Source organism: Gossypium hirsutum, chromosome A06 (assembly GCF_007990345.1).
Source record: "Gossypium hirsutum isolate 1008001.06 chromosome A06, Gossypium_hirsutum_v2.1, whole genome shotgun sequence".
In the NCBI taxonomy this organism is placed as follows: Eukaryota; Viridiplantae; Streptophyta; class Magnoliopsida; order Malvales; family Malvaceae; genus Gossypium; species Gossypium hirsutum.
In genome coordinates this window covers 115,400,494-115,424,768 of record NC_053429.1, presented here as the reverse complement: position 1 = coordinate 115,424,768, position 24,275 = coordinate 115,400,494, and the positions used below count along the sequence as shown (strand labels likewise).

Sequence of the window (24,275 nt, the reverse complement as noted above, 5' to 3'; positions counted from 1 at the left end):
AAAACAAAGGTAAACAGAGACAAAAACAATCTCAACAGGCAAGAGCTGAAGCTCAAGTAGCAGAAGAGGGTAGCGACCAAAAAGAACAAGTCTTTGTAGTTTCTCACTCAACTGCTAAAGAAAAGCCCACAAAGGGATGGCTGATAGACAGTGGTTGGACAAACCACACGACTCATGATGCTGCCATCTTCAAGTCAATTGACAGAAGCTTCAAAACAAAGGTGAAGGCTGGAAATGGACACTTCATCAAAGTTAAAGGCAAAGGAGATGTGTTGATAGACACTCCTACAGGTACCAAACTTATTTCAAATGTCCTGTTGGTGCCTGAAATTAATAGAAACCTGCTCAGTACAGCTCAGTTTCTAGAAAAGGGTTATTCTGTGGTGTTCAAAGGCAAGGAGTGCTTGATCAATGATCCAAATGGATCCAAGTTCATGTCAGTAACCATGGCTAATAAAAGCTTTGTTGTAGACTAGAACAAAAGCTTAGACAGTGCCTACACAACTGCTTCAGATGAATCCAAGCTGTGGCACAAGAGACTTGGTCATGCTAACTACAGATCAATGGCTCAGCTAAGCAAAGAAGACCTGGTTGAAAACTTTACTGATTCAGTTGAGGAAGTGGAGGAGCTTCTTTTCGCTGTTGCTAATGCAGTAAATGGAAAAGCAAAGCTAGACGCAAAAACAGCCAAGGCTAATGCTGGGAAACCTGATGCTGTTAAACAATCTGGCAAGATAGTAGAACCTAGCAATAATAAGAAATCTGAGGATGAAGATGATGATGATGAGTCCGAGGATGAGAGTGGTTCTGATGAGGAAGATGAGTCTGATAAGATGTCTACGGATAAAAGTTCAGCTGACGAGGATGATGAGACACCTAAAAAGGTCGAGTCAAGCAAGAAGAGACCTGCTGAAGCTACAACCCCTGCTTCTGAAAAAAAGGCTAAATCTGCAGTTACACCTCAGAAGATAGATGGTAAAAAGGGTGAACACATAGCAACACTGTATCCAGAAAAGCAATCTGTTGTTGCTCAATCGACAGTAGAGGCAGAATATGTGGCAACTGTAGGAGCTGTCAACCAAGCCATTTGGCTAAGAAAAATAATGGCCGATTTGAATTTACACCAAGGGGAAGCAACATAGATAAATTCTGACAATCAATCTGCTGTTGCAATTGCAAAGAATCCAGTGTTCCATAGAAGAACAAAGCACTTCAAGATTAAGTTTCACTCTATTAGAGAGATGGAACAAGATCAAGAAGTGAAGCTGATTCATTGCATTTCTGAAGAACAACTTGCTGATATTTTGACTAATCCCCTTAGTGTGTCAAAATTTAAAGATTTAGGAGTCAAAATTGGAGTCTGCAGCATGCAAGCCAAGGAGGAGTGTTGAAGTTGGCCTGCATGCAGCACATGAAGCAGCTAAGGAGTAGACCATCCAGCTCAAGTCATGTGGATGAAGTCTTGAAGAACAAGCTAAAAGATCAAGCTGCTGTAATATTTCCAGATGAAGTGCATGCAGCTGCTGAAGTTGATGCAGCTGTTCAATTTCGGTTTCATTTTGATACTATAAGTAATGCTTTGTAACTTAGTTAGATTTAAACTAAGTAGGTAACATATTTAATATAATTAGATAGTGTTTGAGCTAATAAATTAGCTTTGTTAAAGTGTACAAGTTACATTTTACAAGTTTAAATGTAATTAGTAGTAGGTAGTTGTTTAGGTGAAATTTGTTTATGTTGTCTAGCTATATTTCTGATATATGTATTGGCATCATGCCATCCAAAAATTGATGATGAATGAAAAATCAACAATGCATCCTCAAAAAAATACTCTCTTTCTTTGTTTTCATTTTTGCTCTCCAAGCCCGATTTTTTTTATTTTCTCCAGCAAACTTACAGCATTGTTGCTCAAGCTTCTGCTAACCTTCATCTATCATTGTCCAAATCCTAACAAGTAGCACTGGCAAAATTGAAGAGCTTAAAGTAAGGAAACATCTGCATCTATTCCTCATTAATAAATGCAATATCCATTCTATTACAAAATGAGCAGTACCCCTACCCGTATCCTATGCATCCAACAGTGGCACATTCGTCAAACCACAATCTATTATATAATCTTGAAATCCACGAAAAAAGACTATCCAAATACGTGACACCACCTCATTTATCCTAAACTGAGAGTAAATTATTGATGTCACCCTTATAGAGCTAAGAAAGTTGGAAACAGACAAAGAACGCCTAAGAACCTGAATTGCTCTCTTCCTGCGAGATTCTAGATAACCATAAACATCAATAAGCTGTCACTTACAAGAATTCGAGCTTTCAACAACGACATCAATATGATTAGATGAGTAGCTAGCAATTGAAACCACATCCCCTAATATGATAAGTCCATAATAGAGTTAATCCATCACTCCTTCCAATACTATCAATAGAAAAATAATTATCAAAGTGCAAGTAAAACACGCAACTTTTCAATTTTATTAGAATTGACTAAAGTTTCAAAAAAAATAGAAAATTGGACTTATCTGTATGTAAAAGGTCCCAAAGGGGAAACAGTGCGCATGGATTGCCCAAACCACGACAGTTCAAGCTATGCAATTCATGGGCCTCCATTGGAAGGTCAACCGATAACCCAAATGAAGAAAGTATCCAGAGCAGACGTCATACCAGTAGCACCAAACCAAATGACCAACTCCCCTTCGGCACAATCTAGAGGCTGTGTGCGTTTTTTTGACTCATGCATGGAGTATTAAAATAATAATTCTTTGTAAATGAAATTTCTTAATATTTTATCATGGGTTGTTTTCCATTTTTTGTTATCACCATTACTTTTAAAATGTTATTTTATTTTTATTCTCTCAAAAATATTTTTCAAAATCAATAGACTTCTATATAAATTAAATTAGTACTTATTTAATTATTTTAAAAGTATGAATTTAGATAAACTTTTAAATTGGAAAAAATATCTTTTATTGTCTATTATAGTAGTATATTAACATTAGAATAATATTTTAATATTATTATTAGATTTTGATTATTGGAAAAACCTTTTCATTTAAATTATTAGTATTAAATTTTGAATAAAATCTTTTAATTACACATTGTGTTTTTGTTAAATTACCCTTTTACATTAATTTAAATTGTTCAATTTTAACTGATTTTTTTTAATAATAGAAAGTTGAAATCTATCACCATAATCATTTAGCTAAAAATTAAAAATATAAAATAAATTTTCATTACTAGTTTTCATTGAAAGTTTAATTATGGTTTAAAAGTTTTTTATTTTTCTAATTTTAAAATAGTTAATATATTTTAACTAGAAATAAAATTACATTGTTTACTTATTTAAAAATAAACATGTAAAAACACATGAAACACATGTGACCTTAAAATCAAGTACGAGTTTAGAAAAATCTTTAAACTGATTAATATATCGTTTTTATTGATTATATGACTAAATTTATGATTTTAAATATTTTTTATTATTTATAAGATTTATGACCCTTATAAATAAGAATTTTATATTTATTAAAATATTTGGTTAAATAAATTTATTATACTTATAAAAAGAATTTTGATTCCATTTAAAGAATTTTATTAAATGATTTAGATATAAATAAAAAAAATTAAATTTTATATTAAACTATTTTATATTTTTAGATAAAAAATTTACTTTATATTTAAATTATTATGTTTTCAATGATAAAAATAATAATTATATTACATTTATTTTAAATAAAAATTTTAAAATTTTATAAATAATAAATTTATATAATCTAATCTAATCTATTTTAATTATACTAATTATATATTACCTACCAACTATTAGGGTCAATTTATTCACTATTAAAGAAAGAAAAAAATTAAATGGTGAAGAGGTTATACAATAGATAATTTTTTTTATAAGTTTGTACAGATGATTTAATAATGATTATTATTTTTTTATTAGTATTATATTTGAATGAGCAAAATAATTTATATACATTAATCATGTTAATTAATTGTTATTTTCAATAATGTTACTTTATATTAATTATATTAAGTAGAACTATATTGACTATTGAATATTGTAAAAAAAATTAATTATGCTTTAAAAAATTTATTTTTATGATATTTGATTTTTTAAAGAAATTAATATTTTTAAATATGTTCAAAAATTTGAATAACAAATAGTATTTTATACAATTAAAATAAGTAAAAATACTTCTTCTTTTTTTTGTAAAACTAATAAAATTTAAATGCATAAAATGACTTGGAACTCATCTAACATTATAAAGTAATAAAAATAAAATAGGATAGGTATGCTAACTTAAATTTAAGGATAAACTAAAAATAAAATTACCTTGGTTTTACTAAAGTAAATACGGCCAACTTAGATAATATATTTTTAAAGTCTTAAACAATAAATGAAAATTTTCAAATAAATTGAAATGTTAATAACATTCATTGATTTTATTTAAGGTGTTTAGTATTTATGGTATGTCTAGTTGAATCAAATGAAATAGAGTTGTAAAGAAATAATCATTTACTGAGGTAGTGTTTGAAAAACCACCTAATAATTGAATTTAAGTGAAATTGTGTAACACCGCTTACTCGACCCGATTGTCATGTTATAATATCGGGACGTCACATTCATTATTGAAACAACTAAAATCACTCTATATCGATTAAACATTTTTTCAAGTTGATAAGCTCAAAATACGATTAAAATATTATTCAAATACTTATCCGAGCTTGCGAAAACTCTTAAGGTGATTAGAGGTTATTTAAGGACACAAATGTAAAATTCCAAACCGTCAGGAGCTCATCACGACTTCATGGATTCCTACATCGTGACATCACATATTGACTTAGCTCATCATGACCTCGAGAGCACCACGTCGCAACGTGAGTATCTGACTTGGCTCGTCGCAATTTCAAAAACTCAATGTCGCGACTTCAATCCTACCACCTTAAAACTTTAGCATTTTGCTCCCTATCACTTACAAAAATCTCTATATGGTATATATCATCCATATTAACCAATTAACCATTCAAATATGTCAATTTCCATCCTTAGACATCACTTAGTTCAACTTAAAGTAACATCAAACATGTTCAAGTTACAAAATTTATAAGAAGATCAAAAACCATCAATTTCTTTAATTGAATTCATCCACAAACATTCTTAGCATATTCCTATGTACATGCCAAAAACTAATGCCTAAAATTTAAATTCATACTTGCTTCAAAGGTTGATTTGTGATGAGATCAGTAGAGGTCAATCTTCCCTTTAGAGCTCTAAAACAAGCCCTCACCTACGTGTTTGAAAAGAAACGCATTAAGCTCATGAGAGCTTAGTAAGCATATCAAGAATTAAAATTTGCAGTGTAAAAAAAAATTCCTATATATATTTATAACATATATGAATCAACACTATCATACATGGAAATTGTTTCCATAATAGCTGTAATAAGGCATCAATTTAACAAGTTCATAAGCTACTTACCAATAGTATCATTATGCAGTTCACTTACCATGGAAATCTATTACCCAAATGTAGACTTAATAGAACATATAGGATATTTGGAAATGTCGATAATTTGCACCGAAGTGCCACTATTATTTGCACGAATGTACGTGTAACAACCCGTTTTTAGTCAAATAGGAACAGTAGTTTTGGGACCACAAATTTGAGGTCGTAAAATTATTTTAATATTATTTAAAGTGTTTATAGCATGATATCATGTATGTGTGAAAGTTTGGTGAAGAAATTTTATCGTTTGAATGCTTGATTTGATAAAAAGGACTAAATCGCGTAAAACATAAAACTTGAGTTCTAATAGCTAAAGGTGTCTAATAGCTATAGAACCTTAAATTTAAGGTCCTTCAATGGTAATTATACCATTTTAATTATGAGTGGAAAAATATGGATATGCTTAAATGAATTTTAATGGTTTATATTAAAGGTTACTATTGTAATTTGGTTATTTAAGTATAATAATAAAAGAAAAACATAATTTTAAAGCTTCCATCTTCATCTAGCCGAATTTGAAGAAGAAAAAGACACCATTTTTGTGTTTTGAAGGTTAGACCATGGTACTTTGAGCATGTAAGTGATTTTTGACTCCGTTTTTAATGATTTTTATGTTTTTGAGATCGTTGCTTCGCATTCTAGCTAGCCCTTACCTTAAATTTTGAAATTGTTAAAGATTTGTCATGTTGCCATTATTGAATGCTTGAGTAATTTGATGATTTATGATAGATTTGGAAGGTTTAATGTTATATTAATATTTTTTGTAAAGTGATTTTTGACAAAAATGTCAAAAAGGGATTAAATTGAGAAAATGTGAAATGTGGTGGTTAAAGTGTGAATAAATTTAAAATATGGGCTGCTAGTAACATGTATTAAATTTGGCTAAGCATGGGTTTGTACTAAATTGCATGAATTTTTAATTTTATGTACTAAGGACTAAATTGTAAAAAATGTGAAAGTTTAGGGGAAAATGTGTAAAATAACCCTAATGTATATTTTGGATTGAATTGAATAAATAGTTGATTAAATGATTTAATTTTGAATATATTTAGATCAAGAAAAATGAAATTCAGATCAGGATCGAGGAAAAACGAAAGTTATTGACTAACCGACTCGATTCGTCGTTTTAATATTTGAGGTAAGTTTGTATGTAATAAACACTGTTATAATTATGCTTTTAATGCTTTGATATTGCATAAATTGTATATACGAGACTACAGCCATGTTCGACGATAAATCAGCTATATGTGGCACTTAGTGTTCGATTCAATATAGCTTCGGCTATATATGGCACTTAATGTGCGAGACCGAGATAGCTTCAGCTATGTAAGGCACTTAATGTGCGAGATTATAATAGCTTCAGCTATGTAAGGCACTTAATGTGCGAGACTATAATAGCTCCGACTAGGTATTGGCACTTAGTGTGCGAGATATTGAGTATTCGACAGTATTCTGAAAAGGTATAAGTTTGTTATGAAATTGTACAGGTATGTACATGTAAAGTATGAGATTCAAATAAAAGAAGTTATGGATTTACATATAAGCATATGATTAAACATATGGAAGTTTTTTTGTTATCATGAATTATATATGACATAGTTCAAATTGATGATTTGTGTATTATGATTTGTTAAGTATATTTCGTACAAACTTACTAAGCTTTATAGCTTACTTTGTTTATTTTCCCCGTGTTTTATAGTGATTTCAAAGCTAGCTCAGATTCGAGGATCGTCAGAGACTACGTCACACTATCCAACCATCACTTTGGTACTTTTGATCTCATGGTTTGGTCATATGGCATGTATAGGAATACCGTTGTTTTTGGATATATATTTTGGTAGTGAGTTTTGAGCTTTGAAATGGCTTGTGAATGGTCATATTTTGGTTTGTATATATAGCCATGTGACTTGGCTTAATTTGGTGTATTTGGTTATGTGCATATATGGTTGATAGTTGAGTTCATGAATGACTTGTATTATAAGGTTTGTGAAATTGGTATTATGCTTGTGGATTGGTGCAAAATGATGCATGTTAAGTAAAGGTTTAACTAGTTGATTGGTGTATATATATTGATATGTTTTGATAGAGTAAGATTGAAGTTATGAGCATGTTGGAATATTGGTATTGGATATGGTATGAATTAGTCTTGATTGTGGCTAAATTGGATGTTTATTTAGGCTTTGAATTGTTGCCAATTTGGTTGTGTAGGTATATGCAAATTTGGGTGGCAAATTGGCTTGGTAAATAGCCTATTTTTGTCCACACGGGCAGAGACATGGGCATGTAGCCGTGCATGACACAGAATCTTGTTACCCGGCCGTGTGTCCCTTGGTGTTGAAAGTGAAATGAAGTCAGTATGCTCCACACGGTCTCACACACGGGCGTGTGATCGACCGTGTGGTACAAGTCAGTATACCCCCTATTTTACACACGGCCTAGCACACGAGTGTGTGGCTTGGCCGTGTTGCATAAGTCAGTATACCCTATAGGTTTGGCACGGCCTAGCACAAGGCCTGGTGTAACGCGTAGGTTTGTGAAAGTGTACATAGTCGTTATCAAGTAATAAGTAAGTATCGAGTTATCGTCTCCATAGGGATTGTATTTGTGCTAAGTTACTTAATTTGTAAAATGATATTAACAATTAGGTAAATAAAAACACAATTTAGTTGAGAAGTGATGATTAAAATATATTAGACTAAATGCAATGATCCCTAATGAAAATTAACCTAAGTATGCAAACTATATGAATGAAATAGATTTTAGCAAAATTAAACACAATTTGCAACAATTATAACATAAATAAACTAGGACAATTACTTTAATTAAACTCTAACTTATTATCAACATGCTTAATAATATTTGGAAAAAAATTCCATGGCAACTCGATCTTTCATAAGTTTGGGAACCACGTTAGGTCCTTTCAGAATCCTTTACTTAGTAAATACGCATTTTACGGATCCTTATTTACTAAGGGCTTCTTAGCATTCGTGCGAGGTAACAGGAATGTTGTAACACCCCTTACCTGTACTCGAGATTGGGACCAGGTATGAGATGTTACCAGGCATGTACTTAAACATTTTTGGGAAATACGGGTTATAAAATTTCGTTCTAATTTGAAACCAATCCAATAGGATCTTGGTGTCTCTATTATGAGCCTACGAGGCTTAAACATACATTGAAATTGATCCGGGACTAAACCAAGGACCTAATAAAAATTTAAGAAAATTTTTGAGTTAATGTCTCACATGCTCGTGTGGAAACATTGCACACACCCGTGTGCTTTGGGATACGCCCGTGTCCCCTACCCGTGTGGAATTAATTAAATTTATTTTCTACTTCGAACCTACAGGGGTTTTCACACAACCAAGCACACGTCGTGTCTCTGGCCCTTGTCCTTTACATGGCTTTGACACTTCTGTGTGGTCGCCCGTGTCCAAAAACTTGAGCATTCTATTTATGACGTCAGCAAGCATTTAGGGGCGCATGGCAAATACACACACCCGTGTGTTAGGCCGTGTCCTCCACACGGTTGAGACACACGGCCGTGTCTCTACCTGTGTGTTTACTACCATGCATTCTGACTTAAAATTTTAGGTGCAGGGGACACACGATTATGCCACACGCCCATGGAGTGGTCCGTGTGTCACACAAGGTTTAGACACACGCCCATGTGTCTACCCGTGTGGACCATGTTAGGCTATTTTCCAAGCCTTTGGTCACCCTCTAACATATGTTCTCACTTATAGGTTTCCATAACATATAGCCAGGCCTAATTATACTCTCAAATGACCTCAATAAACCTCATTGCATGTAAACCTCATTTCATCGGTCTTACACATGCTAGGATTATTTCTCTTGTATCAAGAATGTCTATGTCTTATAACACATTCAAGATTGTCTCATTATTATAACTCATTGCCAATTATGGTCTATCCATCCCATGTGATTCGGTCATGTTACATGTGTATCTACTTATGATACGCCATGTTCATCCATCTCAATAACATTAGAACACAAATATGCACAACTATGTAGGTCATACCTTATAACAAAATGAGCCAAATCCTATGGCCATATACATGTGGACATGTACACCTTACAAGCCTTCATATTGGCTAATCAAATGACACATATTAAAAAATTAACAAAAGCCCTATACATGCTATTGAACAAAATACGAGCACTTATATACCAAAGCTAGACAAGATGATAGTGTGTTGACTCTCCAATTGTCTTGTGTTGACTCTCCAATTGTCTTTCAATCTTCGTGAGTCCACGAGCTCTATAAGATAGGGAAAGAGAGAAGGGTAAGCATTTACATGCTTAGTAAGCCCGAATAACTGGAAAATAAACTTACCGATTTGTTTAACATGCAACCATATTAGGCAAATAAACCAACAAATATGGAATGGTTTCCCTATCACATGCACTCCATCAACAAGTTAATCACATAACATCACACTATGTAACTTATCTAAGATGAGCTCATCATTCAACGTTTTCATTTTTGTATCACATATTAATCCCATTGAGTTACTCAGAAAATCTCGATGGATTATCCATTTACCGTCAAGTCATAAGAGCGATCATCTCATGTATGCACTCCCGCGAACCTCACATCTTACGGCAAAAATTACCAGTCCAGGCAAAATCCCCCATAATGTAAACTCATAAGGTGATGTCGAGATTACCAGTCTAGGCTAAATCCTTTATAGTGACAAACACCCTCAATGAGCTCAGATTTGAATTACCAGTCCAGTCTAAATTCAGACCCTAATCGGATTACCCGTCCGGGATAAATCCATAATGCACACATATTCTTCGGGAGGCTCGATCACTCAAGGAACACCCGTCCGGGCTAGATCCTTTCTACATTTGAGATCAACAGATTAGCCATCCACCTAAATCCTTTTCTGCAACACATGCAGGATCTCAAGTCATGTAAGCCATGGTTTATCCATCGAATTTCCCTTTTTACTTCAACCGGGACATATATTATCATATCATTATTATTGACATATTTCATGGATTTTCATGCCATCATTATCTAAATATCATGCATTCATAACACACGTAATTAGGCATATTAATAGTTTACTTAAAGTTATTCGAACTTACCTGGTATTCGTCTCGGTTTCGCATTTCGGTTATTCTGAAACCTTTCCTTTTCCTCGATCGACCTCCGAAATTTGCTCCTCGGGGTCTATAACAATAAAAATGAATCATCAATACCTCACATTATTATTTTGAAGCCTAAATTTCACCCCCCAAAAAAATGATTGTTTTGCCCCTAACCTTTCACATTTTTACGATTTAGTCCCTAGGCTCGTATAATAAAATGCATGAAATTTATACCTTACCCAAGCCTAGCCGATTGTTCTTTCCTCTTATAGCAGCTCACATTTCTCCATTATTTCACATTTTTACCACATATTTTACACCTTTTGCAAAAAGGTCCTTTTAGGTGTTTTTCATGAAAATAACCTAGAAAAAGATGTTTAACACACATACAACTTTCATATTCCTCCATAAAAAATCAATGAATAAATATGTCACACATGGTTCACTTTGCAAACATGAACCCTAACTCAAAATATGGGTAGAAATGGATAGAGTAAGCTACCAGGATTTCAAAAATGCGAAGAATATTAAAAACGAGGCTTGAGAGCACTAACTATTGAGCTTGAAAATGTTGAAAACCCTAGCTATAGAGGGCTTGAGAAATTCGGTTGGATGAGGGAGAAGAATGGCTGATTTTTGCCTTCATTTTCCTATTTTATTTCATTAATTAGCCAAATGACCAAAATGCCCTTAAGCCCTTTTCTTTAAAATTTTATCCATACATGCCCATTTTTGTCCAAAAACTTATAAATTGGGCAAATTTATCTTTAAGACCTTCTAATTAATAATATAAATCAATTTCATACAAATTTCTTCTAGAATCCAAGTTTTGCAATTTATTCAATTTGGTCCTTATTTACCAATTGGACACCTTACTCATATGATTTCCTCATGAAACTTTAACACATGAATATTTTCATATTCTAGACCTCATAATAATCATAAAATAAATATTTTAATGTCAAATTTATGGTCTCAAAATCACTGTTCCGACTAGGCCCTATTTTGGGATGTTACAGATGTTTTAGGTTTAAAACAGTTTAATCACACAAATCTAAAAACTATGCAGATAACAGAGCCTGGTTTGAGTTGTTACGAAACCTGCAATATAATCGGGTTGGGATCTAAATTGAGCATGCACATTTCAATTTTGCGTCCATTAGCAGTCGTCTGGTTAGGATCACTCAGCGAATTTAGGTGCATTTCAATCACGTATGAGTGAAATACAGACTTGATTTTAATTGAAAACATGATCGATTGAGGCACAAACATTATAAGCATGAATCTAATAAATATTACTTAATCAAAGCAATCATCATAGCTTATATAAAATTAAGCTAACATTGTTGTAAACAAGAACAAAGAACATATAGCAAACATCATTAAATTAAATTAAAAAAAAAAGAAAGATTAAACCCAATTCAGAGTGGCTGTCACCCAAAACTCTGATTGACGAGGCTCCTTCGTTCCTTTGCTTCACTCCTTTGTTGATGGCTCTCCAAGGTGGTCAACCAAGGGTTCTTTAAGAGACTCAAAGGCTAAAATCTTTATGAAAAGATGATGATAAGCATGGGGAGAAAAGAAGAATGCTAAGAGAATTTAGAGAGGAGAGAATGATGATGAATGAGGGATGAGGGATGAGGGATGATTAGAAATGTGAGAATGAGGTCATATTTATAGGTGAAGAGAGGGGGATAGTTTACTAAAAATAGAAGTTTTCATCTTTTAAAACATCTTCCATGTGTGGCTGACCATAAATTGAGGAAGTTGAGCTGATTTTTTGCTTTATTTTTGGTCAATTTGAGTGCCACAACAACTAAGGATTGAAACTCAGTCAAGTGCAAATCTTCAGGTAAATCTCTAATTTCTTTAACTCTTCAAGGACCTTGTGCAATTAAACTAAAAATTGGTCTCTGGACAGCCATGTGAGGCCGAATTTTGGGTTGACTTGGTCCCCAATTTGGATGATTTTGTAATCCAGCAAAGCTATTAGACCTGTTCAGAATAAATCAACAAGTCAAAGGACCAAAGAATAAAATTTATTCAATTTAATTAATTAAATTAAAACCCAAATTATTAATGAAATTTTTAAAATTAATTATTAAATATAATTTTATATTTTATTATTTAAGTTAATCATGCATGGCCCACTTTCAGTCTTAAAAAATATAATATATTCAAATTAATATAAAATAAGCCATTTGTTGCATGAAAACTATATAATAAAGCATAAAATCACATTTTAATAATTTCTATATCCTAATTTCATATTTTCACATATTTCATTAATTTATTAAACAATTACTTAGTTTTAACAACAATTTTAAGTAAAAAGGTGATAAATGACATAGGAAAAATCCTAGATATTTTTCCGTTTACACACCCCCAAACTTAAATCATTGCTCGTCCCGAGTAATGTTCATGCACAGAAAAAGGTCTTGCTAAGGCAAAATTGCTAATTGTGTAAGTAGCATCAATCTTTGTCTCATAATCATGCATTAATAACTTCGTGCACATCAATCTTCTTTATTAACAAGTAATTCATATGCAAACATTCCTTAAGATTATACTAAGCTTCAAAATATGCCAACATGAATCTTAGTTTGTGTATATGTCACAGTCATAGATAACATTCTTCATTCAACATAATTTCCTATCAATCAAGCAAACAATCACAAGGCTTATTTATGATCTTCATATGTCGAACTTAGGACTTCCTCTCCTCTAATGTAGGTGACATAATCATCAAATCAATAGGTCTTTTATAAGGTTGTAATGGGGCTCGGTTAAAGGTAGGGATTTTAAGAGATGGGATATTTCGGTTTAAAAATCTTAACCTTTAACTTTGTCTTGGTTTTCTTATAATACAACCTTTTTTTTAAGTGAACCTTTGGAACACCCCCAAACTTATTTTGAACTCAAGTTCATACATTTTTCCTTTTTGGAGACTGAGCAAACTTTTCTTCGCTCTTTTTTTTTAAAGCATGAGCACATAAATCTTTATGAAAACTTCATCAAATGTTGATTACCAAGAAAACTTTAGTTAAGATAGGTGCACAAAATTAGGATAACTTTAAAAGATGGTAATGTGACTTATAATGTAGGTTCATTGTAATAAACATGCTTTTAAGCTCAAAATTTCAGTTTCAATGGTTAGGGTTGGCTTGAAAAGGCTCAAACGATCCAAAGAAATAGTGCCTATATCATTTTAGATTTTTATGTCCCTTAGGATTTCGCCTTAAGAAAGTTACTAAGTCAATTCTAAAGATATAAACCTTCATGCATGTTTAATCTCAAAAGAAACTAAGTTTTCATGGCAAACATTACTAAGGCTAAGATCATACAAGCATTCCATTCTTCACGATAACATACTTTCACTCAGATAAAATCATCATTCATACTTGCCTACAAACTATCTTATTAAAAAAATATCTTTAAACATTCATTTATTAAAATATACTTATGAAAGAAATGATTGAAACATACTTGAAAAAAAATTTAAAAGTTTGAGCAATTTATTTTCCTTACCCCTCTTTAAAAAGAAGCAATGTCATCATTGCAAGAAAAAAAGTAATGAATGAAAACTGAACACCAGGTAGGGTTGTAAAGAAAGAGAGGTGAGTTATTAAGACTGCTTAAATACTAAGTCTTTCCTAATAACCCAATCCTAGACATGTTCATTCCCATTACCACATCACTTAGTCTTTTTCTTTCTAAAGAAGTGTTAAGTTTATTCATGCTTGCTATGTTTTATTCTGCAGAAATTAAATCCTAATTACGAAAGAAATAAATTCCTAATGACCTAAAAATAAATAAATAGTAAGACAAGAGTCCCCCCTTTTATTTTCTTGATTCATTCCCCTTTTCTTTTTTAGCTCCATATCCGCTTGCATTGTCAGTATCTTCCGTCCATGTCTCAAAGATAACATCTGGGAACTCAGGAAAAAAAGTATTAAATATATCCTTAAAAGAATTTCAAATTGAGTCATCTCTAATTTTTTCATATTTCCAATAAGTTTATTGTTGATTGTGCATGAACTTGCACATATCCATCAAAATTGACAACTCTAATTTCTTTGAAGCACTTGCAGAAGTCGGCATAGGAGTTGCAGATTTAGGTTCAACACTTAGCTTGACTAATTCTTCTTCTGGCTCAACCCTTGGTTCAGGGTTTTCAGATCCTTCAACTGGTTTAGAACTATTCGGTTCTTTATCAGATTCTTCCTCTTCTATGTCTGCAACTGAATTAGCTTCAGTCTCAGTTTCATGCATAGGAGTTGCAGATTTAGGTTCAACACTTAGCTTGACTAGTTCTTCTTCTGGCTCAACCCTTGGTTCAGGGTTTTCAGATCCTTCAACTGGTTTAGAACTATTCGGTTCTTTATCAGATTCTTCCTCTTCTGTGTCTGCAACTGAATTAGCTTCAGTCTCAGTTTCATCTGTTGACTCCTCGGTATTTGGCTCAATTGGCTCTTCTTGCTCGCCTTGATTCAGCTCATGCACCCTCTCTACTAACCTTTCAAGATCATAAGGTGAAATACACCCTTGAACATATCGGCCCTTCATATTTGCTTGTGTTTTAACACGGGCCCTTAAGCAAAGTGAAGTGACTAATGATGGGAAATAAGCACTTCCTACCTTCTTTTTAGTACAATCGTGAATCCCCTTAAAGATAATTTTCCCAACATTAATGGACTTTTCTGTCAAAATTGCATATAACAAGAGCATCCATTCTATTGAGATGGTGGAACTATGTGAGATAGGCATAAAACTGTAGTGAACAAAATAAAATCACACCTTTGCTACTGGTTTTAGGTATGCCCTTCGGCAAGAATGGCTCCCATACTTTCTTATAATCCATTGAGATCCTGGATTTGTCACAACATCAAGCACTTATTGAAGAAAATCCTAATTGATATTGTTCATCATAGGGTAGTACTCATCTTCTTCAACATCAGGCAAGTTAAACAAATATTGATGGACTTAGAAGTAAGAGGTACCCTTTTCTTTCGAACGATGACCTTAGTAGCAACTTTTTCTGTCAAACTTGCATAGAATTCTCGAACTAATTCATCACTGGGAAGTGAATGAGCATCATAAAATAGTTCCCACTTGAGAGCATTGATTATCTTTCTAATTGGCACAGGTACAACCATCAAATCATTACTCTTCAAGTTAAAGCCTTTTTACGGCATCATAGGTTGATGCTTGAAAATTGAATCAAATCTCTCTTTCACTTCTTCATCGATCGAAATCGGGTTTTCAGGAGTAATATTTGACGATCTAGTTCTTTTGCGAGACATGGTATCTTTTCCTGAAAATTTCTGCAAAATTTTTACTCAAAGGGGGAAAAGAGAAATCGGCAAAGTGGTAAAGACTTGCTATGGAAAAAATCATGTGACGACAAGGATGGTACGGTGACAATGATAGCTTGCGACAGCAACGGAGGTGTACGACGACGACAACGGTAATGTGCAGTAGCAAAGTTGGTGTTTCGACAATCTTCTTGTGGTGGCAATAGGTGATTTCGGCAAAAAGGGAAGAGAACTAGGGTTTCTTTTGGGATTTGAGATTGACGGCACAAAAGGAAGATTTAGGGATTTTTAGGGTGTAAGCAAATTGCTTTGAGGGATATGAAAAATAATAGAATGAAGAGGGGTTTTTATAGGAAAAATTAGGGCAACATGTAGCAAAAATTTAGCTACATTAGGGTTACTTGGGTGGCAAGCAATGGGAATGGCGGCAAGGTATGGATTTTTCCCTCTTTTTTTTGTTATCTTGGGCCTCAAACTCAAACTGTCTTGTCTCAAGAAAAAACTTATTAGTACTTGGGCCAAATTTGACCCCCTTTATTAACATAAAAATTTAAAATTCAAACAAACAAATGAAACTTAAAAATTTTAAATCTTAATTAGAAACTTTCTTCTTAACAAATTACATTAAATTAATTCCCAAGAAAGGTTAGAGGGGTCACATCGGTCCTGCTTAAGTTCCAATCCCCTTAGACAGAATTAATTAAATGTAATTATAATAGCCCATTTTTGCCCGGCCCATTTCAGTATTTAAAATAATAAACCCCCAAAAAATAAAAATAAAATAAAGTCCAAGTCCAGTACAAAATTACAAACATATAATTTGCCCCAATCGGAATGGCCCATTACTTGAAAAGATTTAAGGTCCATCTATAAGCTTGACTCATATGGAAATATAATCTTTAAGGATATGCAATCTTAGATATGATATGCAATCTTAGATATGATACAGTCTTAGATATGATATGCAATCTTGAAGATATGATCTTATAATCTTGGAGATTTAATTTATAGATATCCTTTAATCTTAACCGTTGATGTAATTGATCTGTACCGTTGGATTTGGGGAGGCTCAACTATAAATAGAGGCCTCTCCCTTCATTGTAAATCACTTGAGTTTTGGGAAGCAATAAGAATTCTTGAGAGCATTCACTCAAATTTCTCTCCCTCTTGCGTTCTTACTCTCTGTGGTTTGTTCTTATTTTATTCTTCGTCTATCTTAGTTTTTCAACCCTTTTTTTATTTTAATTTCTTCATTTTTCAAATATGTATATTTATTCCTATCTTTTATACATTTGATTATGTATTTTTTATATTATAATATTTAACCTTTTTATATAGTTTATTTTTAAATATATATTTTCTATGCATGTATATATATTATATTATCATTTCATGTATTTTGAACTATTGCATTATATTTTTATAATTTGTAAATGTTCTATTTATTCATTTTTTAGTGTATGTCATTTATCTTATTTGTGCATAGTTTCATTTTTTTATATGCTATGTTTAATCATTTCTTTTATATGCTATTTTATGATATATATTGTTGTATAATTTTTGCATGTATTATGTTTTTCTTTTAGTTTACTCATATTTTTATTTGTTTATTATCTTATATTTACCCTAGTATGATTTTTTTTATTAAACGTATGTTCATGTTATTTAGTTTTGTCTTAATGATATTATTTATGTTTGTATGGAAATGTTAGAATATTTTGTACATCTATGCTTCATGATGCATTAATATGTCATCCTAAAACGTCATTTAGAATAATATTCCAAGGTTTTTTTTTTAAAAAATAAAAGGCAATGCTTGATGTTTGGAAACTTCGAGAAAGGTAGTGCCCTAACTTACTGGGTTGCGACTTTTCTCGTTTAATTCGAATAGTCAAGCACCCTTCTAAGTGATTTTGAGTTTTCAAAACTTAAAAAATTATTTCGAGATTTCAAAACATAGTGTCCTAACTTACTGGATATGGCGTTTTGTTGTTTCGAGATAGAAATTTTCGAAAGATGAGCTTAGTTTCGAAGGTTTTAAAATGTTGCGTCCTAACTTACTGGATGTGATGTTTTGACTCGTTTAAAATAAGTGAGCCTAAATTTTCAAAATTGAGACATTCTAATTAAAAGAGGTTTGCATCTTAAAACTTTCAAATTTCCGACATTAAAGACACTTGATAATCAATTAGGTACCAATTTTTGGGTGTTATGAGGGTGCTAACCCTTCCTCGTACGTAACCGACTCCCGAATCCGTTTTCTCGACTTTCGTAGACCAAAATTAATGTTTTAAAACAAAACATTTTATAAGGTGATCCAATCACACCTAAAAAGATTGGTGGCGACTCCCGTTTTCATTTTTCTTAAAGTCGATTCTCGTTTTCCAAAACTCGATTTAAAAATGGTTTCGACAGTAATAAGCTAAGAAAATAAGTTATACTTATTTATTTATTTACAAAACGAGTTCATGAAAAATCAAGGGTCTGTTAATTTGAATAAGGATTTAACTCATTCAACTTCACCATCCCAGTAATGTTTGAGACATTGACTATTAACTTTAAACGCACCTCCATAATTTTTGTATAACTCTATAGCTCCATAAGAATAAAATCGGTATATGGTATAGGGTCCTTCCCATCGGGATTTAAGCTTCCCAGGAAATAACTTCAACCTTGAACTAAACAACAAAACCTTTTGACCTTCTTTAAACTCGCGAGGTTGTATATGACTATCATGCCATCTATTTGATCTTTCTTTACACATTTTGGCATTCTCATAGGAAAACAACCTTAGCTCTTCCAACTCATCAAGTTGTAACATCCTTCTCTCACCGGCTTGCTTAAGATCAAAGTTTAACTGCTTCAAAGCCCAGTGAGCTTCATTCTCCAACTCTAATGGCAAATGACATGCCTTTCCAAAAACTAACCGATAAGGAGTCATTCCTAACAGTGTCTTTAATGCTGTTCGATTGGCCCATAATGTATCATCAAGCCTTCGAGACCAATCTTTTCTACTAGGGCGTACTACCTTTTCAAGGATACCTTTGATTTCATGGTTCACTCCCTCAACTTGCCCATTGGACTGGGGGTGATAGACAGTAGCAATCTTGTTCTTCACATTATATTTGTCAAGCAACCATTTAAGCCATTTGTTCACAAAGTGAGAATCTTCATCACTAATAGCTCTTTGTGTCCCAAATTGTGTAAACACATGCTTATGTAGGAATCGCATGACTACCTTAGCATCATTTTTAAGGTATGCTTCAGCTTTAACCCACTTGGATACACAGTCCACAGTAACTAATATGTATTTGTTCCTATATGAAGAAGGAAACAGGCCTAAGAAGTCAATCCCCATACGTTAAATAATTCAATCTCTAAAATTTTTGTCGAGGGCATCTCATTCATCCTTGATATATTTCTGATACTTTGGCAATTATCACAGCTCTTCACATAAGCGTAAGCATTTTTAAGTACCGTAGGCCAAAAGAAACCTGCTTGCAAAATCTTTACTATAGTATGTGAACTACCAAAGTGTCCCCCACTTGGAGATGAATGGCAATGATACAAGATCTCAGCAATCTCACTTTCTGCTACACACTTTCGAATTATATTATCTGCACATTATTTAAACAAAATGGATTATCCCAAAAATAATACTGACTATCATGAAGGAATTTTTTCCTTTATTGGTATGTCATTTCTTAAGGAATTATTCCACATGCAAGATAATTGGAAAAATCAGCAAACCAATGTGTTTCATGAATTCGATTTACCTCAAATATGTGCTTATCTGGGAAATTCTCATTGATAGGCACACATGATCGAGTTATCTCATCTTGTTCCAACCTCAACAGATGATCAGCTATTTGATTTTCGACACCTTTTCTATCTTGGATCTCAAGGTCAAATTCTTGAAGTAATAGTATCCAACTAATTAGCCTCGGTTTTGTATTTTTCTTCGTGAGCAAGTATTTAATGGTCGCATGGTCAATAAATACTGTAACTTTGGTACCTATAAGATATGAGTGAAATTTTTCAAAAGAAAAAACTATTGCAAAGAGTTCCTTTTTGATTACTGTATAATTGAGTTGGGCTATCGTCAAAGCTCTACTTGTATAATAAATAGGGTGCAACACTTTGTTTCTTCTTTGACCCATCACAGCTCTAACAGCATAATCACTTGCATCGCACATCAACTCAAAAGGTGAGTTCCAATCAGGTTTCATGATTTTTGGGGCTGAGATTAACCGTTTTTTCATATCTTCAAAAGCTTCTAAACATGCTTTGTTGAAATCAAACATTGTATCTTTCTCTAACAACAAACATAACGACCTAGAAATTTTTGAGAAATCTTTGATAAACCTTCAGTAAAAACCGGCATGGCCTAAGAAACTTTTGACTCCTTTCACATTCATTGGGGCCGGTAATCTTTCAATTACGTCCACCTTTGCTTTATTGACTTCAATTCCTCTCTTTGAGATTTTATGTCCTAAGACAATTCCTTCCTTGACCATAAAATGACATTTTTCCTAGTTAAGGACAAGATTGGTCTCTTCACACCTCTTCAGTGCCTTAAACAAATATCATAAGTGTTACCAGAAACAGAAAAATCATCCATGAAAAACTCAACAAAATTTTCAACCATATCAGTGAATATTGCCATCATGCATCGTTGAAAGGTTGTAGGTGCATTGCATAAACCAAAGGCATTCGCCTAAAAGCAAACGTATCGCATGGACAAGTAAAGGTTATTTTATGTTGGTCTTCCAGGGCTACAACTATTTGGTTATATTCCGAATAGCCATCTAAAAAATAATAGAATTCATTACCTACCAGTCGATCTAATAGCTGATCCATAAAAGGCAACGAAAAATGGTCCTTCTGAGTGGCTTTGTTCAATTTGTTGTAATCAATACAGATTCTCCAACCGGTAACAGTTCTCATTATGCTCATTTTGACAATTGTGATTCCACCTTTCTTTGGCACACACTATACAGACTTACCCACGAACTATCTGAAATAGGATAGATGATTCTTGCATCTAACCATTTGATAACTTCCTTTCTCACAACTTCTTTCATAATAGGATTGAGCCTCCTTTGTCCATCAATTCGAGCTCTTTCACCTTCTTCCAAAATAATTTTATGCATGCAAAAAGAATGGCTTATACCTTGATTATCAGCTATGGTCCAACCAATTGCTTTCTTAAATTTCTTTAGAACAACAATTAGTTGTTCTTCTTGATCTTTCGTCAATCCTGCTGAAATAATCATAGGCAAAGTAGAACAGTCACCTAAATGAACGTATTTCAAATGGGAAGGAAGTACATTTAGTTCAAGTTTAGGTGGTTCTTCGATTGACAACTTGGGTTGCACAAATTTTCTGACTTCTAACTCCAACGATTCAAACTGTGTGGATTGAATAAAATTTCTAGGATTGGCTTCCAAAAAATCCATGTTTTCTTCACCTTCTTCATCCTCCAAAGGGTCAAGGTCTAAGGCTTTCTCCAATGGATCTTCTTCAAAATTGATTTCCATAAAAACCAAGTTTTCTATCTTTTCCATAACTGAACACTCTTTCGTTGGATCAGGAAATTTCATTGCTTTAAAAATGTTAAAGGTTACCTGTTGAACTCCCATGGTGAGTTCACCTTTCTGCACATCAATTAATGTTCTTCTCGTGGCTAAGAAAGGTCTCCCAAGGATGATCAACACTTCCTTATCTGCTTTAAAATCTAAGATAATGAAATCAGCAAGAAAAATAAATTTGTTGACTCTTATCAAAACATCCTCTATCTTTCCCTTGGTATATGCTAAAGATCAATCTGCTAGCTGAAGCGTCATAGTTGTAGGTCTTACTTCATCTATCCCTAACATCTTGAAAAAAGACTTAGGCATCAAGTTCGTTCTTGCTCCTAAATCACACAAAGCTTTACCACAGTAAGATTTCCAATGTTACAGGGTATAGTAAAGCTTCCTGGGTCACTCAATTTCGGTGGCAGTTTGTTCTACAGCAACATATTGCACTCCTTTGTCAAGGCAATAGTCTCATACTCACTCAGTCGTTTCTTCTTAGATAGTATATCCTCCATAAGCTTCATATAATTTGGCATTTGTTCTAAAGCCTCCACCAATGGAATATTGATGTGTAACTGCTTCAGAACATCCAAGAACTTCATGAATTTCACCTCCTATTTTTTCTTGTGTTGCTACAATCTTTACGGATATGGAGGTGATGGAGCTTCCGGTTGAATCGGAAAACTTTTCTGAGTAGGTAAATTTGCATCCAAAGAATATGTTAAAGTATCTGAATTCAATAAGTTAGGATTTACCTTGCCAGTCTTTGTAGATTCTGATTCCTTTGGTGTAAGAATTTCAACAGCTAGTTGATTCTTCTCAACGGGCTTATCTTCGCCATAAATCAATTGGGATTCCAGAATTTTACCACTTCACAATGTCGTTGCCTTGATATGTTCTTTACCCAAATTTCTTAGATTCTAAGTATCACTCAGCAAGGTTCCTTGCGGACTATTACGAAGCTCCGTAGCTAACTGACCCATTTGGTTTTCCAAATTTGTCAGTGTTACTGCTTGGCTTTGGATCAAAGCGTCATTCTTTACCATGTACGCTTTCAACAAGTTCTCCAAACTGTTTGATGCCTCAACTTGAGGTGGTTTTGGAGCTTGCTGATTAAACCCTTAAGATTGGTTGAGTCTGTGCTGCAATGAGTTGTGGTTCGATCCATTTCCTTGGTTTTTCTAAGAAAAGTTAGGATGATTACACCATGAAGGATTATAGAAGTTGGACTGGGGTCCTTGTCCACCCTATTTTGATGTTGTTCCCCACATAGTACGCTAACTCGAGATTTAATGAACAATTCTCAAAAGAATGACCTTCCTCACAGTACACACAAGAAACTACTTTGTACGGACTTGGTGGCTGAGCTACAAAATTATTAGCACTATTAGCGATAAACTATTTTAACATAGAGGAAATAGACGATACCTGAGCTGATAACGAAGTGAGGGCATCAACTTCATGAACTTCGGCTACTTGTCTTCCTGAAGCTGTTCGATTTGTTGGCCATTGATAGTTATTACTCACGATCCTCTCAATGATCTCATAAGCCTCATTATAAGACTTAGATAAAATTGCACCATTCGCAGAAGCATCTACCATCAATCTTGTATGTGCATTGAGACCATTATAGAATGTCTCCAAATGGATATAATGAGGAATCCCATAATGAGGAAACTTACGGAGTAACTCCTTGAATTGCTCCCAAGCCTCATACAAAGACTCGTCATCCAATTTTTGGAAGGTTGTGATCTAGTTCCTTAACTTCGCGTTTTCGCTAGGCGAGAAATAATTAACCAAAAATCTCTCTACTAATTCTTTCCATGTAGATATGGAACTTGGTGGCAATGAATTGAGCCATTCTAGTGCTCGATCTCGCAATAAGTATGGAAACAACTTCAACCTCAGTGCATCTTCAGTCACACCAGCTATCTTGAATGAATAACTTACCTCCATAAACAATCAAAGGTGGAGATGTGGATCTTCTGTGGGCAAACCACTGAATTGGCTCACCGTTTGGAGCATTTGAAACATCATTGGTTTTAATTCAAATTGGTTTGCCTCAATATCTGGCCTTCTAATTCCAGGGTTTAACTCACTGAAAAGTGGCACAGCATATTGTATGATGCATCGATTCCTATCATCGACAATGAGGATAGGATTTCGCACATGATCGGCTTCATTACATTGGTCTTGATTCTGATTTCCAAAGTCCATCTCAACTTGTCTTTGAGTTGTTCATTCACGTCTTCTTTATCTGAAAGTTCGCTCAATTTTAGGTTCTACAGGGAGTAAATCGATAATCCGATCTATGCTCATAAACACCTGAAAAGAAAATCACAAAATTAAAAAGAATAAGTTAGTAATGTTAGAAATAAATCAAATTGAAAATAATTAATTTCACGAAAGAAATAACTATGGCAACAGTTGACAATCCCCGGCAGCGGCGCCAAAAACTTGTAACGTGTAGGTTTGTGCAAGTGTACACAGTCGTTATCAAGTAATAAGTAAGTATCGAGTTATCGTCTCCACATGGATTGTATTTGTGCTAAGTCACTTAATTTGTAAAATTATATTAACAATTCGGTAAATAAAAACACAATTTAGTTGAGAAGTGATGATTAAAATATATTAGACTAAATGCAATGATCCCTAATGAAAATTAACCTAAGTATGCAACCTATATGAATGAAATAGATTTTAGAAAAATTAAACACAATCTGCAACAATTATAACATAAAT

General features: G+C 33.3%; 1 non-coding gene across 1 annotated transcript; it reads left to right on the top strand.

The window, feature by feature from the left end:
- The first annotated feature begins 23,193 nt into the window (after window positions 1–23,193).
- Window positions 23,194–23,300, top strand: LOC121231230 (small nucleolar RNA R71). Its single transcript, XR_005929295.1, has one exon. It is a non-coding gene; the product is annotated as a small nucleolar RNA R71 (small nucleolar RNA).
- The last annotated feature ends 975 nt before the right edge of the window (window positions 23,301–24,275 follow it).